Genomic DNA, 15,446 nt, shown 5'->3' with positions numbered 1-15,446 from the left:
TTGACTAAGTGAGGCTTAGGGCAAGGAAGAAGTGCTCCCTCCATTGTACATCTAGTTGATCATCTTTCATCAAAGAGAAGTTGCTCAACCTAGTGATTGGTCTTCAAGTTTGAGGAAAGCTTGGTAGACAATCGGTTTGATATTCTATCTTATTCTTTTTGTTTAATAAAATTCTCATTGCTTATCTATACTTGTTTTTCTAATCAACATTGCTCTATTCTTCTAATCTACTTGGTTGATCATTACTAGAAAAGAAGGTAAATTTTTATTAAAGAAAAAGTACATAAATTTGATTAAGGTTTTAATCAACCTAATTCACTCCCCTCTTAGGTTGTCTTTGGGCCTTACAATTCCAAACATCAAATCCAAGCAATGAACACAAAAAGATTACAAGTACCCCACACTTGAAATACACATTGTCCTCAATGTGTAGGGGAAGTAAAACAAGAAAAGATAGAAAGAAGCACTCCCCAAGGCAATGGCTGAGATCCAGATCAATCAAGAATCACGAACCTTCGCCAAAAAACACAAACATCTACTAGTACTGTCCAAAATAAGCAAGGTAAAAGGAAAAGTTAACATAACCCTACAAAAGAAAAGAAAAGAAAAGAAAAACTAAAGGAACATAGAAGCAAAGCAAAAGCAGCTCAAGGTGCCGGCCCAATGCCTCCCTCACTAGCAGAGCCGTGACCTTCACCATTGTCTCCAGGAGGAGGACGGGGCGCAGGAGTGATGCCCAAATGATCCTTCATGCGACGCATCCTAACGTCATAAGAATCTAGACGAGAATCGATGCGATCAAGTCGTTCAACGACTTGAGTCTGATGGCAGCCTAGAATATCGAAGAGACGTTGCCAGTTAGAACGCTGTGGAGGTGGAGGAGGTGGCGGTGGGGCAGAAGTAGACGGCCCGGTAGAAGTAGAGGGACCGGTTTCGCCTTGTTCGGTGTGACTAGCTCATCTTGATCGATCTCTCCCTGGACAAGGTAAATTATCCGTCAGAATGCCCATGCTAGGTGAGAGCAGTGACACTTAACTCATTCATTTGTCGTACCGGAATTTGTGAGATACTCTTCAAATTGACGCATACCCGCTCTAAAATCAATGATAGGAGACGTGGAAACCCCAATCGATAGGAAGTCGCACTTCGTCGAGCGGCCATCCTTATGTTGCTAATTATGATATTCGACAATGGAATCCGAACATAAGGAGACTCCTGGTTATGGAACATGTGATCCAAGAAGTAGATATCGCTATGTCGAACCTCTCCTTGACCGCTCTTCTTGGGAATCACATTGTGATCCATGACATAGATAATGAAGCGGTGCCGATAGTTGAATACTAGTGCAAGGATGGCCTCTTTCGTTGATAAACGAAAAGGTTGGTATTGTAGACCAAACCTTGTCATGGCCTGTGAAAGGTCCTAATGCTTGTTGGGCGAAGTAAATCCCTTCTTCAAATCAATTACTGGGCCTTGATCATTGCACTCCAAAATTTGAGCAATTGTAGCTCTAGTGATGGTCAACCTTCTCTCTCGAACAAAGGATCTAATCTCTTCACCACTGTGGCCCTTTTTGTTGTCGATATTGGCATAAAAATCTTGGACCAAATCTGGGTATATGTGGTGAGGGAGAGTGAGAATAGGTGCCCAACCTAAATGCGTAAAAGCCTCCATAATTTGATAGATGCCATCAATGTCTGGAGTTATATGCATCTCGTATATAAACTCCATGTGCTCACACTTCTCGAACCAATCTTGATTATCCTTGGAAGTGAATCGTTCGACATCGTAGTTTGGAGGAGATGGTCGCCTAGATGTGCCTCTTCGCGTTCTCCTTTGTTAGGGCATCGGAGATGGTGCCCTCTCGATCTCTTCTTCACTAGAAGACTCGCAAATAATAGCACGTCCTCTTCTTACCATGGTGCCTAAAAATAGAAAAATCATTAACTCTGATACACTTTTTTAAAATTTATCACACACTCATATTATACAAGAATTAAATCTTATAAAACACCTAATAGCAGAACTTTCCATTTATAGTAACCGTAGGCATTTTATAAAATTATCATTCATGTATAGGGATTTAAATTGGCACCAATAACGACAAAGACACATCTCTATATTATAAAGAATTAACTAAATATTCAACACTGCCCAATATTATAATATGAGAAACATGTCATTAAAATTGCCAAAATCACTAATTCATTAAAATAGACAACAAATATGTCCCAATTAATGAAATTAGCAATAATCAAGTTTATAACAAGCTTTAATTAGCAAAAATAATGCCCATTTAGTTATAAACTTGATTTAACAAAAACTATCCCTATAAATCGCAAAATCCATCAAAATTACTTTTTATTCACAATGTACATGCTAAAACATCATCAACTAACCATTTTTAATCATAAACATCCATCAAGGGGCTCATTAGCAATCCAAGATAATTTTCTCATTTTATCCAAATATAGTAAATTAAAAATTTAAACAACTAATAATCCATCAATTTGCTACATTTAAACATGAAAACATGCATAAACAACCTTAATAAGTATAATGGAGGCCAAAAACATCTAAAAATATCATCAAAAATTTGAAATTAAAAGATGTCCGAAAACTCGGGAAATTGAAAAATATCCACTTTTAAAATACAAAGATTTGATGAAAAAAACTTACCAATCACATAGAAGGATGTTTGGTGATACTAATGATGCAAAAAGGCCTATGAAACGCCCTCTAATTGACCTCCAATTGATGAATTTTAGAGCCTAGAACCCTAGCCTTCAATCTCCTTTAAAACCAAATTTGAGATGTTTTTGTTGGATTTTAATTGGTTAAAAAGGGTCTATGAAGGTTAAATGATGTTGGGTTGATGTTTGTTAGCAAGAAAATGGAGTAAAATTGCAATTTGTGAAGTGGTGTGTGGTTGTGAGTAGAAAACGCGGCTGAAGAAATGAAGAAGGTGAAGAAACTGGATGCGTTTTCTTTGTTTTTGAAAGAAGAGAAACGAAAACGTGGGGTGCACCGCCGTTTATGGCTCACGTTTTCCATTTGGAGCTCGCAAAATCGAAAACGCAGCCTTAGTCGCGTTTTATGGCTCATGTTTTCACTTTTTTGTGCTAGGCTTAAAACGCGAGGAGAAACGCGGACATGGTCGCGTTTTTGAAGAAATTTTTGCAGATGAACTAAAACACAAGGAGAACTTTTTCAGGTCGCGTTTCAGGGTTGTCCGTGTTTTAGTGGGTGCGTTGTGCATTTCTGCACTTTTTGTGCAGAAATTTCTGCAATTTTCTGAAATTGCGCACTTAACCCCAATTTTCCAAAATACATTCTAAACCATTTCTTTATCAAAATAAACAATTTGCGCACCTGTAAAATGATCTAAACATGCATTCTAAACCTCTTTAATGCATCAAAAATCACAATTACTCAATTTGAGGTGTTGAGATTTTTTATCAAACATCGTCTTTTTCACCTCATTTGGTCACTTTTGCTTCTATTTTCAATACCTACAAATGAAAAACAACAAAATAACTCAAACACATAATTTAAACATAAAATCACATAAAATTAACATAAGTAACAAAAACATTGGGTTGCCTCCCAACAAGCGCTTTTGTTTATAGTCATTGGCTCGACTATTTCACACCATTTCTCAAGGAGGCTTTGTTAATGAATAATTTACTATTTGAGGTCGTGGTGGATCATTAAATGGTGGCTTAATAGCAAAAGCCACGTAATCAAATGATAAGAGAGATGGTAGTGGCTTACCTATCTCAAGTGATTCATAGATATTATCTTGAATGTGTATCACTCGAGAACCCACCAAAGGAGCGTCCGCTTGACCTTCTTGGGCAATAATACCTTTAAAACCTATTTTCTCAATACGTTTCTCAAGAGAGGTGAAAAATGAGTCGTTAAGGCTCACCTCTTGAGGTTCAAAGTTAGTTTCAAAGGTGCTATCATGTTAAATGGACATTTTCTCATTGAAACACACATTAGATTCATCATTTTCATCAAAATGCAATCCACTTTCACTTGCAACATGCTTACCATTCATGCTAGGATCATTTTGTATATCATTAGAAGAAATAATTTCACACAACTCATGTAATTGTTCTTGTATTCTACCAAAGTGAGAAGCTAATTCATCTAATCTTTCCTCAATCCTAGCAAAACGATCGAAGGTCGCATTAGCTAGCTTTTCTATGGCTAAATCAAATTGATTAGAAGAATTTTCTATAGCTAACTCCCAAGATGCATTAGAATCATTAGCTAATGGTTCGCTTTCTAATTCCCAAGGTAGAGGTGCATTAGCTAACTTTTCTATTGCCATTTCCCAAGATGATTTAGATTCAAATTGGACATATTCGAATTGGTAATTATAAAAACAAGGAGAAGTACTATTAGCACATTGATACCATAAGCATAAGAATTGCCCAAATTAGCATCATATTGATCAAAATAAGGATTGCAATGTTCAAATTCATCATAATAATCCACATTTTGTGCTTGCATACATGTTGAGTAGCATGATGACCTCCACACAAGTCACAAATCATATGATTAGAATTAAAAGCATTAATATTCCTCTTTTGTTCAATTTCATACATAATAGTGTCCAATTGAATTTTTAACGTTATAACATCAAGTTTAGCCTTCAAACGTCTCAAACCATCTTCAAATGACATACCTTCGGTAATTTCTTGGTTACCTTTATTCAAGGAGCTTTGAATGTAGTAACCATCCATTGCCGATCTTCCATTTCTCCAGCATTGTCCTCCCATATTTTCTACTCTCCTTGAACCCCTAAACATGCTTTCAAAGTAACTTAAAAACAAGTTTAGTCAAGAAGAATAGATGACTCTAAACACATAAAAAATATATACAAAGACTCGAAAAGACACTAAAAACAAAAATTAAGACATTAGACACGACAAACACAAGAAAAACAGGTAAAAATGTCTAAATTAACAAAGTTATTCTTAGCACCGATATTGACAAATCTTCCCTGGCAACGGCGCCAAAAACTTGATGTGCGCGGGATATACATATACAATTTAACTCATCCACAATCAAGTTTTATATTTATAATTCCTAAATACCCCACATGCGATTTGTCGCAAGTATACGAATCGTGAGTGGGTATAGGGTATTAAGGGTCGATCCCACAGGGAAGATTGCAATTACCGGTGTTTTTTGAACTATTTTATTGTCTAGACTACCATAAAATATAAAAGTAATAAAAATTAGCACTAGAAAGCTCCTAGAGATACGGAATTCATCACTACTCTTGCAAATGAAGTTACCGGTTAAGTGAATGTTATTATCTTGGCCAGTTATGGCGTTATTTCCTAATGTATGTGAAACCTACTCTCGTAGTGAATCAACTATACTTACAGCTAAACCATACCTACTGTCGTGGTTATGAATTAACTACAAGTTCATTCCTTCTATGAAATTACATGAAACAAGTCACTTAAGCCACATAGTTGCACCTCTACTCTTGTGAATGTACTTCCTAGATTTATCACTTCCTTGAACTAGTGTTAAATTCCAATTCTCATTGCAAACTTAACACCTTTAGATAATCACAACTAATGGGCGGTTAATCATGATTAGATAAGCAAAAGTGACGAATAACTTGCTCAAAATAATATCATCACATAACCAATTAAACATCACAAACAAGATATAGAAAGTTCATCCATAACTCTAGGCATAAACTTTAGAAAGACATATTGAAACTCAAATCCAAAACTTGCATATTAACCATACTTAAGAATCCAATATAAAAGATAAAAAGTTGGAGAAGAGACAACTCTTGTCACATGAGCTTCAACCCCTCCTTCTTCATCTCCATCTTCATCCTAATCTAGTCAATATACAAGAGTGGATAAACTATACTACTCTATACTAAACTACTACACTAATTAACTAAGAAAAACTAGTAAAGACTACATTTTTTGTGAGTTTCTCTAGCCTTTCAAAGTTATGAAAATGTTCTCCAAAAGTTTCTATATATAGTGGATTCAAGAGCCAAATGAGTTGTTTCTAGTTGTCATTTTTGACTCTTGAAACTCCTTTAGTTTGCTTCTCAAGGTTTCTATACTTATCTGATCATTTCCAGCCAGAATCTTTGCAGAAAAAGTGGTCAAAAAGGTTGTGTGAAAAAAGCACAAGTTGCAGCCGAAATCCACTAAAACGTGGGCAGAAAACGCGGCCAGTGCCCGCGTTTTGGCCCTCATTTTACTCTTTACAGGTTTGCACTTTTTTTGGCAACATTCATCTTTACTTTGTTTTTGGTCCAATTTCAACTGATATTTTCTTGATATTAGAGGCTGAACAAGCTCTTTTGTAAATCATGAAAGTTGTAGCTCTTTGAGTTAGCTTTCCAATACATCAAGAATCATCCAATTTGGAGCTCTGTGGACTGAGAAATGACTAAATTACCCTTGACTGGTTAGAACCTTTTTTGAGCTTCGACCGTAGAAAATGCACTTCTGTATTTCGATTGTTTGACTAGGAAAATGACTGAACGGGACTTCGATGTCTTCATACCAAATGTAGATTTATCTCTTAGCTTCAAGAATCACTTCAATCCAATGCTTGTAGCTCAAGATATAGCCAAAATACCACAAGGTGTCAAAGCTGTCTTCACTTGCATTTCTTCCTTTGAATGTTTTGCGCTTCATATTCTCTTTTTATCACTTTAATCCATCATCAATCATCCAATTATCTTGTCCAATCACTCCGTTTGATGATTAAATCATTAAACCTACAAAAATATGAAGTTTTTACCATAAAAATCCATAGAAATGCAATTTCTACCACGTAAACCGTAAAATGCATATTTTCACTAGAATCTTAGTTAATTAGCTGTAAAACTAACTAAAATACACCAAAACTAAATAATAAAACACACTTAAAACACATAAATTATATTCTTATCAAATAGTATCAAATAGTCAAGAAATCAACACAATACAATTACAAAAAGTTCAACTAAAATGCAAGGCATAAACTTTAGAAACACATAATAAATATAAAATCCAAACTTATATATTGACTAAACTTAGAATCAATTACAAAAGATAAAGAGTTGGGAAGGTAGAGTAACTCTTGTCAAATGAGTTCTCTCCTTGCCTTCTTCATCCTCTAACTTCATTTTCATCTAACTAACGCACAAGAAAGGATGGACTAGAAAAAACTAAACTATCCTACACTATCTAAACTAAAGAGTTAAGAAACTACATTTTTATGGTGTTCCTTGCCCCTCTCCAAGCTCTCCAAAATGGAAGACACAAGCTCATATATACAAACAAATCTTTCCTCTTTGTGTCTTCTTTCAAGTGTGAACATTGGCTTCAAATGTTAATATTTTTGGCTCTAAACTAATCACATCATTATAGAAAAATAAAGACAAGAATTATTGTTAGAATCTCTATTTCACAATTGCAAATGTTCTACAAATTGTCACTCAAAAGGTGTGAAATGATGGAGTTGAAATCAAGTTGCTCAAGTTGAAGCCACAAACTTTGATTAGAATCCCTCCAAACAATCCCTCCAATTTTTGGCTGAATTCGTTGGCCAAGTTTGTCCTCTATTTTGCCAAAACTTTCTGCCTCAAATCCCTCCAAGGAATCCCTCTAAAAACTGGTCGAATTGTTCAGAAGGATTCGAATTGACTTTCATTTTCGACAAGTTTCTTCTTTTCTTCTTCTAGTGATTCGAATCACATTTGGAACTCATCATCCTTACAAAATTAGGACTTCAATCATCATAATGTAAGCTTATTTCTTGTCCAAAATGAAATCTATTTCCAACTCCTACAAAAACAATAAAAAAATATGCAAGTATAAGGGACAAAATTTTTCTTTAAGTTGTCAGTAGTATTTAGAACTAATTCTCGTAAAAATGGACCATTTTCTTCTTATAATATTGAAAAAGTGACTAGAAGTAATATGAAATGTCATCCTACTGTAGCACAAAATAGTGACTTGTCAACAAGTAAATAATATTATCTAAATAGTGAAGCAAAATTCTTAATTCATACATACATACTAAGGATTTTGGTGGAGTTAGTTAGGGCAATTGCCCCTACTAAATACACTGCATACGTGTCTTGCTTTAGGTGCAATGTGTCAAAATTTGAAATTTAAAGTACAAAGTGAGAATCCTATACAAGTTAGGGGTGCAAAAATAGAATTAATCCACAAGAGAACCTCTCTAAATAATCTTACTTTTCAAAGGCACTAATCATATCAGAACAGTTTTATGTTTACATTATTAAATGACGTGAAGGAAACATCCACTGCCACTGGCAATAGTCATTCCTTTATGAGCCATAAGACCATTGCCTAAGAAATTTTTATTAAACAAACCCAGCATATATTTACTACATTGTATCAACGGACAATTTCAAAAACCTTCCTTGAGGTTTTTGACAATTTCGCATAAATATCCTCTAATATTGAAAATTACACTAAACATCTCCGTGATTAACATATGTTAAGTGACTAATTTGCATAATATTTAGATGATATTCGCTATCAATGTTAGTCACTTTTGGGATGTTACAAGAAGAAATAAGGTCATTTTGACTAGAAATAGGTGTCAAATGCTAACTAGGGTTTTGATTGTGACTTTTGTCCCTTTTACTTGCATGATTTTAATGCTTTTGTAGGAGTTAAAAATGAACTTGATTTTGGACCAAAAAGAAGCTTGAAATATGTTGATTGAAGTTCAAAAGTGTGTAAAAGTGTGTAAAATGGCAAGTTTTAAAGACAGTTTGAGCTGAATGTGAATGGACAAGATTGGAGAAGCTTGTCTAACAAGAAATAAGAATCGAATCCCTATCAGGATTTCAAGTTAGATTCAAGGCAGAGTGGAACATAGAGCAAAAAAATTCTGGTGTAATAGGGAGGAATCTATGCAAGAATCCCCGGCTAGGAATCTGTGGCCGGATTGATAGAGGGATTCCAGTCAGCTGAAAACAGTAATTTCAGCTGCAACTTACTCAACTTGATTTAGCTCTACTATTTCACTACTTTTGAGGGATGTTTTGCAAACTTTTTGCAATTGTAAAGATGAGATTCTAGCCTCAATTCTTGAGCTTGTTTCATCTATAATTATGTGTTTGTTTTGGAAGCAAAAAAGTTATACACTTTGGTAGATGCTATTAGGAAAGAAAACACACAAGAAAATGAGTTCTAGTGTGGGAGTAGTTTAGGAGAAAAACTCTCTTCTTGGGAAAATGCTTGTAACATTTTCATGTGTTCAAGACAAAGGAATCTAGGAGCACTTGAGGACTTGTTCATCATTTGAATAAGCCTTCTTTTATCCTTCACTTGTTAACTTATTTCATCATTTTCATCTACGGAGTGTTATGAGAAAGTTATGAGTTTCATTGTTCTATTTGTTATGGCTTGTTAGATATCTTTGTTCTTTTTTTTTTTTATAGAAATTCTTTTTATTTATTCATGAAAAATATAACCAAATATTCCTCTTACATAATCCTCATTTTTCTGATTGAAGGTATCCCTATTCTGTCCAAACGGATTGCCCCTAGATATCTTTGTTCTAGGGGTATATGAACCTTTTGTTTCATGACTATGGCTCGATGTATCGTGAATATTACTAAATCCTGTACTTGTTGATGTATCTATTCTTGTTTTAATACTTGTAGTTGCTTAATCACCAATTGCAAATCATCTAGTTATTTTTAGTCAATGAGAATTAGTAACAATAATGGAAAAAAGGAATAGATTGAACCTAAGGAGTAGTCACACAAGAATAGTGGTACACTTACATGGATTTTCTTAGTTAATTTTATAGATTTTCATGAACTAAATCTAGTTGAGTTCTCTTCTTTACATGCATCTACCTATTTATATAGGTTGGTGGACTTCAATAACTTCACAGCAAAAGTAGGGCAGCCTAGTTTTGGCAAAAACTAATTCATTGGGAAGAGTGAGTTTCAAGTGCATTAAGAAATGACATCCTAAAAAACAAGAGGTAAAAGTGATATTTTACCATTTTCACCATAGTTTAGAGTGATCAGTGGATTCTATTCCCTAGAACTTAGATTTATTGATTCCTCCATTTTTGTGATTTTCTCTAATTTTCTTGTGTTTATTATTTTTGTGTCTATTTTTCTATATTACAAATTGTTTAGATAATAGAGCAAGTGAAAAAATCTTAGTGGTTGCCCATAGCTCCTTGTGGGATCGACAACCCTAATGCCTCTTATATTTACTAAACAAACTACATACTTGTGAAAATCGAGGTAACTAGGTTATTAAATTGGTGCAAGGTAAGACCTCATCAAGTTTATGGCACTGTTGCTAGAGATCAAGAGCAATATTAGGGCAAAAATAAGCTTCATTAATCTAAACTTCTTGTTAGATAATTTGTGAAATTTCTTATATCTAAGGTGTTATTTTTGTATTTTGTCATTATGTATATTAATTGCTAACTTTTCTTATTTTTAGGTATTTTGTAGTGCATGCACCAAACCCTTTGAGTTATAATACCATTGAACCTCAAGATCCAAAGAACGGCAAGAAGGACAAGATGTTTGGTGCAAGAACAACAAGCACCTCAAATAGAAGAAAGTGTAGGAGAAATTGCAATTGAGCTATCTCCATTAGAAACAATGGTGGAAGAACAAGTAGATTGTGATCAGAAATCTTTGCGAGATTTTGCATTGCCTAATGCTACAGGATCACAAATAAGTATTGTAAGGCCAACAGTCAATGCAAATAATTTCGAGATTAAGCCTGCCTTAATTCAAATGATCCAACAAGATCAATTTGGATGTAATTCTACAGAAGATCCAAATGCTTATTCGGCCAACTTCCCAAAGATTTGTAATACAATGAAATTTAATTGAGTAAGTGCTAATGCAATTAAATTTCGATTGTTCCCATTCTCATTGCATGATAAAGCAAAGAGATGGCTAAATTCACATGCACCCAACACTTTCACTGCATGGGTTAATTATCAAAAGTTTTCTTGAATAAATATTTTCCTCTTGTTGAAACGGCCAAGTTAATTAAGAATGGAGATAATAGAATTTGCTCAACAATAGGATGAATCATTGTACGAGGCTTGGGAGTATTTCAAAGAATTACAAGCAAGATATTTACATCATGAACTTCCCGATTGGTTTATAATTCAAACCTTTATAATAGTTTAACTTAAACTACCAAAATTAATATTGATGCAATCGCAAGTAGAGCTTTAATGGGAAAGTCAGCGAATGAAGCTCAATAGATTATAGAAAAAATGGTGGCAAATAATTATCAATGGGCCAATGAAAGAGATAACCGAAGAAAACATGCAAATATATATGAATTGGATGACTTAAACATGCTGAGTGCAAAAATTGACAATGTAGTGAAAATGCTAAATAAACAGGGTGAGGTAGGTTCAAGTTCTACTGTTAGTGTTGCATGTTGTACTCTTTGTGGAGGTAACTATGATGATACCAATTGTGTGAATTTTGAACAGAGACAATATGTGAATAACTTCAGCTGTCCTGCCCAAAATGATCCATATTCTAACACTTACAATCAAGTGTGGGAGAATCATTCTAACTTTAGGTGGAAAGATCAAGGAATTCAACAAAGACCAAAACAAACTTCTATTGAATCCAAACCTTCTTGGAAGTTGGCCATTGAGAAATTAATCAATACAACCAATAGCAATATGGATAGATTGGTTAAAACTACTTCGGAGATATTTGAAAGATTAGAGGGGAGAATGGACCAACTAATGACCATGTAGAGAAATGTAGAAGTACAACTTGGTCAAATTGCCCATGCAATCAATAATAAGAATAAAGGGGAGTTACCTAACAAAATTAAGATATATCCTGTAGAATATTGCAAGGCAATAACCGTTTGGAGTGGTAGGCATTTGGATTGTCCATGTTGAGAATAAAGACGAAAAAAAGGTGAGAAAAAAGAGGAAGAAAGTAAAGGCCAAGGAGTAAGTGTGGGGGAGAAAGGCAAGAAAAATGTGGAGATAGATGTAGAAGAACCTTTTCACACCAAAGTGCCTATTCCGCCCATGCCATTTCCTCAATGAGTCAAGCTATGCAAGTTGGATAGGGAGTTTGAAAAAATTGTTAAAATGTTTAAACAATTGGATTTAACATTTATTTTGTAGATGCTATTGCTCAAATTCCATCCTACACCAAGTTTCTCAAGGAAATCATGTCTAAAAAGTGATGTTCGGAAGATCATGAAACCATAGCATTGATGGAAGAGTGTAGTGCATTGATACAAAACAAACTTCCTAAAAAATTGAAAGATTCAAGCAGCTTTTCAATTCCTTGCACTTCGATAATGTGAATTTTTTAAAAAACTTTATGTGATTTAAGTGCAAGTGTATTTCTAATTACATTATGTGTTGCTCTAAAGTATAGGTTAAATGAGCTTAAGTGTGCTAATATTTCTTTGTAATTAGGGGGTAGGTCAGTTAAATTTGCTCTAGGTTTTCTTGAGAATGTTCTTATAAAAGTTAAGAACTTCATTATTCTTATGAATTTTGTTATTCTTGACATGAAAAGGATGTTAGCATATCGATTATTCTTGGAAGACCTTTTCTAGCTATCAATGGTGCTATAATTGATGTTAAACAAGGTAAGCATAAGGCCCTATTTAATAACCCAATTTAGCACTTAAATTTAATGTATTCAAATCTTAATATATTCAGACAGTTTGATAACCAAAAATTGAACATTTGAATTAATTAAGTGGTATTGAATTTTTTAGGCAAAACTTACTTCCACAATTAAGTGATAAGCTATTCACTAATCACTGAATGTGATATGCACTCAAATGTATTAGATTTAATACTTAACAATTCAATAACTTAATGGATTGAAACTTCAGACTTAAGATTTTAGACTTCAGTTTTCTAACTTCAATTTTATCAAGCATACCCTAAGTTTCAAATTGGTTAAGAGGAAATTGAATTCAATTTACATGAACTTGAAAAGTTTCCCTCATTCACTGATCATGTTTATTATATTAATGTATTTAATGATCTAACTCATGAGTTGAGTCGAATGAATCAAGATCTCAACTCTCTTGAAGTTTGTTTTGTTGATTTAGATTTGCAAGAAAAAGATTAGGAGATTTCACAAATGGCCAACTTTCTAAATTCTCAAATGCCATACAAGATGGGGAATCAATATGAAAGTTTAAGGGAAGGAAAGGGGCCTCCACCACCATCTAGCGAGCAAGCTCCAACACACACTAGTGTTTAAACCATCGCCTGACTATTTCAAGTATGTTTTTCTTGTAGATAGTGAAACTTTACCTATAATTATATGTGCTTTTCTTGACAAAGTACAGTTATAGAAATTAATAAGAGTTTTAAGGAGGCATAAATTGGCAATTTGTTGATCGATTTTGGATCTTAAGGGAACAAGTCTTACCATTTGTGTGCATCGAATTCTTATGGAGGTAAATGCCAAATTGACTGTTAAAACTCAATGGCATTTGAATCTAAGTATGAAGGAAGTAGTGAGACTTGACATTTTAAAATTGCTAGATGCAGGTATAATCTTTTCCATTTTTGATAGTGTGTAGATAAGTCCCATTCATGTTGTACAAAAGAAAGATGGGATGACTATTATAGTCAATAAAAAAATGAAATAATTCTGAATCATTGCTTGTCCTCAAACAATAAGAAATACAAACCAACAATGATCCAAAATTTTGAAAATAAACATATGTGCACAATTCAACTTCATTTCCTCAAAAACAAGATAAATAACCATTATGCAATCACTCAATTAAACTCAAGTACTCATAATATTAAGTAAAGGAGAGCCAATTATACCATAATTTTAACTAGTTCAACTCAATTTCTCATCCTTTCCCAATTTCACAAGCATGTAATCCCTATGGTCAATAAAATGCTTCCTAATCTCATAATCATCTCCTTTTTCAATTTAAAGGACTTATTCATATAACATAGTTAAATTTTACTTAAATTGTGAAAGTGCCTTTTGACGCGAAAATCAACATTTTTAGATGAAAATTGCCGGTTATTCAATATTTCACATTCTCAATTTGCCTTGCATACTTTTAATTCTGGTACCATTTTACGGGAAAGTCGACATTTTCAGATGACGACTCCCGGTTAATAAAGACAAGAATCATTGGAGTAGAACAACATTTATTCTCTTTTTTTCTTTTTTTTTTCAAAGTAAAGATAATAATCATTCCCTCAAAAGAATAATCATGAGAAAGGTATTATACTTATTAACCATATTAATCACTTAACTATGTAAAATCAAGTAACAAGAAGAAATTTCATCAAATTACAAAATTCAGGCATAATTTGCTCCATTTTACTTGATATACTTTCCTATAAATGTACAAATTATAATAACATAATAGTCATTTCCAAATTAAATGAGAAAAGAAGTTTCAAAGTCACATATATTTATCTCAAACTTAGAAGAAATTTGAGTTACTAATGATATGGAACTTGTTGCCCTTGGATAAAATTTAAAAAAAAAATTGAAACATTTTGGGGCAATTTTGTAATTTTGGATAAGATTTTGAAAATATTTTGGCAGAGTTTCCACTTAAAATTAGATAAAACTTCCCGCCAGTAAACCCAAGATTGATAACATTCAAGTGCAATTCATATTTCAAATCTCAAGTCCAAGCAATAAAAGTAAAAGTACTACAAGTACCACACATTTTCTCTCCCACACTTAAAATACATATTGTTCTCAATGTGTAGGGAAAGAAAAACAATAAAAGATAAAAGGAAGTACTCCCCAATGCAATGGTTGAGATCCAGATCAACCATGATGCATGAACCTTTACAAAACACTTTAACATCAACTAAAATTGCCAAAAGATCAAAGTGAAAAGAAAAAGTGAACATCACCTACATAAGAAAAGAAAGAAAAGCTAAAAGAACAGAGAAGCAAAGCAAAATGGCAACTCAAGAAGCCGCCCCAGTGCCTCCCTCACTAATGGATCCTCCACCATCTGTGAGGACTTGAAAATTTGCTTATATTTTCTTATAAGTCTCTTTTATTTTGAATAAGTTAATTTATAATTTCTTTAATACTAATTACTTCCCTTAATAGTTATAATAAACAATAGAGTTAAGTGTTTTACTTTTACTTTTAAAGTTAGTATAAGTTAGGGTTTTGGTGCATTGTGGCAGTGTGATCAATTAGTGAGGTGTGTGTACTAAATTTGGTGGATAAGAGTGGGTATTAAATAGGAGGAAGTATGTGATTAAAAGTACTAAGAGTACATTAGTGAATCATAAGTTAAAACAAAAGTATAAGAGAGTTAAGAAAATAGGTGTGAACCGACTCGTGCCGTTTGTTACCGGTTGAAGGCACCACTTGACCAATACTTTCTTTCCCTAATCTTCTTATTTTCCTATCATTTATC

At 33.6% G+C, this 15,446-nt stretch overlaps 1 non-coding gene across 1 annotated transcript; it reads right to left on the bottom strand.

Annotated features, from left to right (window-relative positions):
* Nucleotides 1–11,057: 11,057 nt before the first annotated feature.
* LOC113781812 lies at nucleotides 11,058–11,163 on the bottom strand. Its single transcript, XR_003469716.1, has one exon. It is a non-coding gene; the product is annotated as a small nucleolar RNA R71 (small nucleolar RNA).
* Nucleotides 11,164–15,446: the final 4,283 nt, after the last annotated feature.

This window comes from Coffea eugenioides, chromosome 8 (assembly GCF_003713205.1).
Source record: "Coffea eugenioides isolate CCC68of chromosome 8, Ceug_1.0, whole genome shotgun sequence".
Lineage (NCBI taxonomy): Eukaryota > Viridiplantae > Streptophyta > Magnoliopsida > Gentianales > Rubiaceae > Coffea > Coffea eugenioides.
Note: the sequence above shows the minus strand (reverse complement) of the source record. Positions and strands in the feature narration are given on the sequence as shown.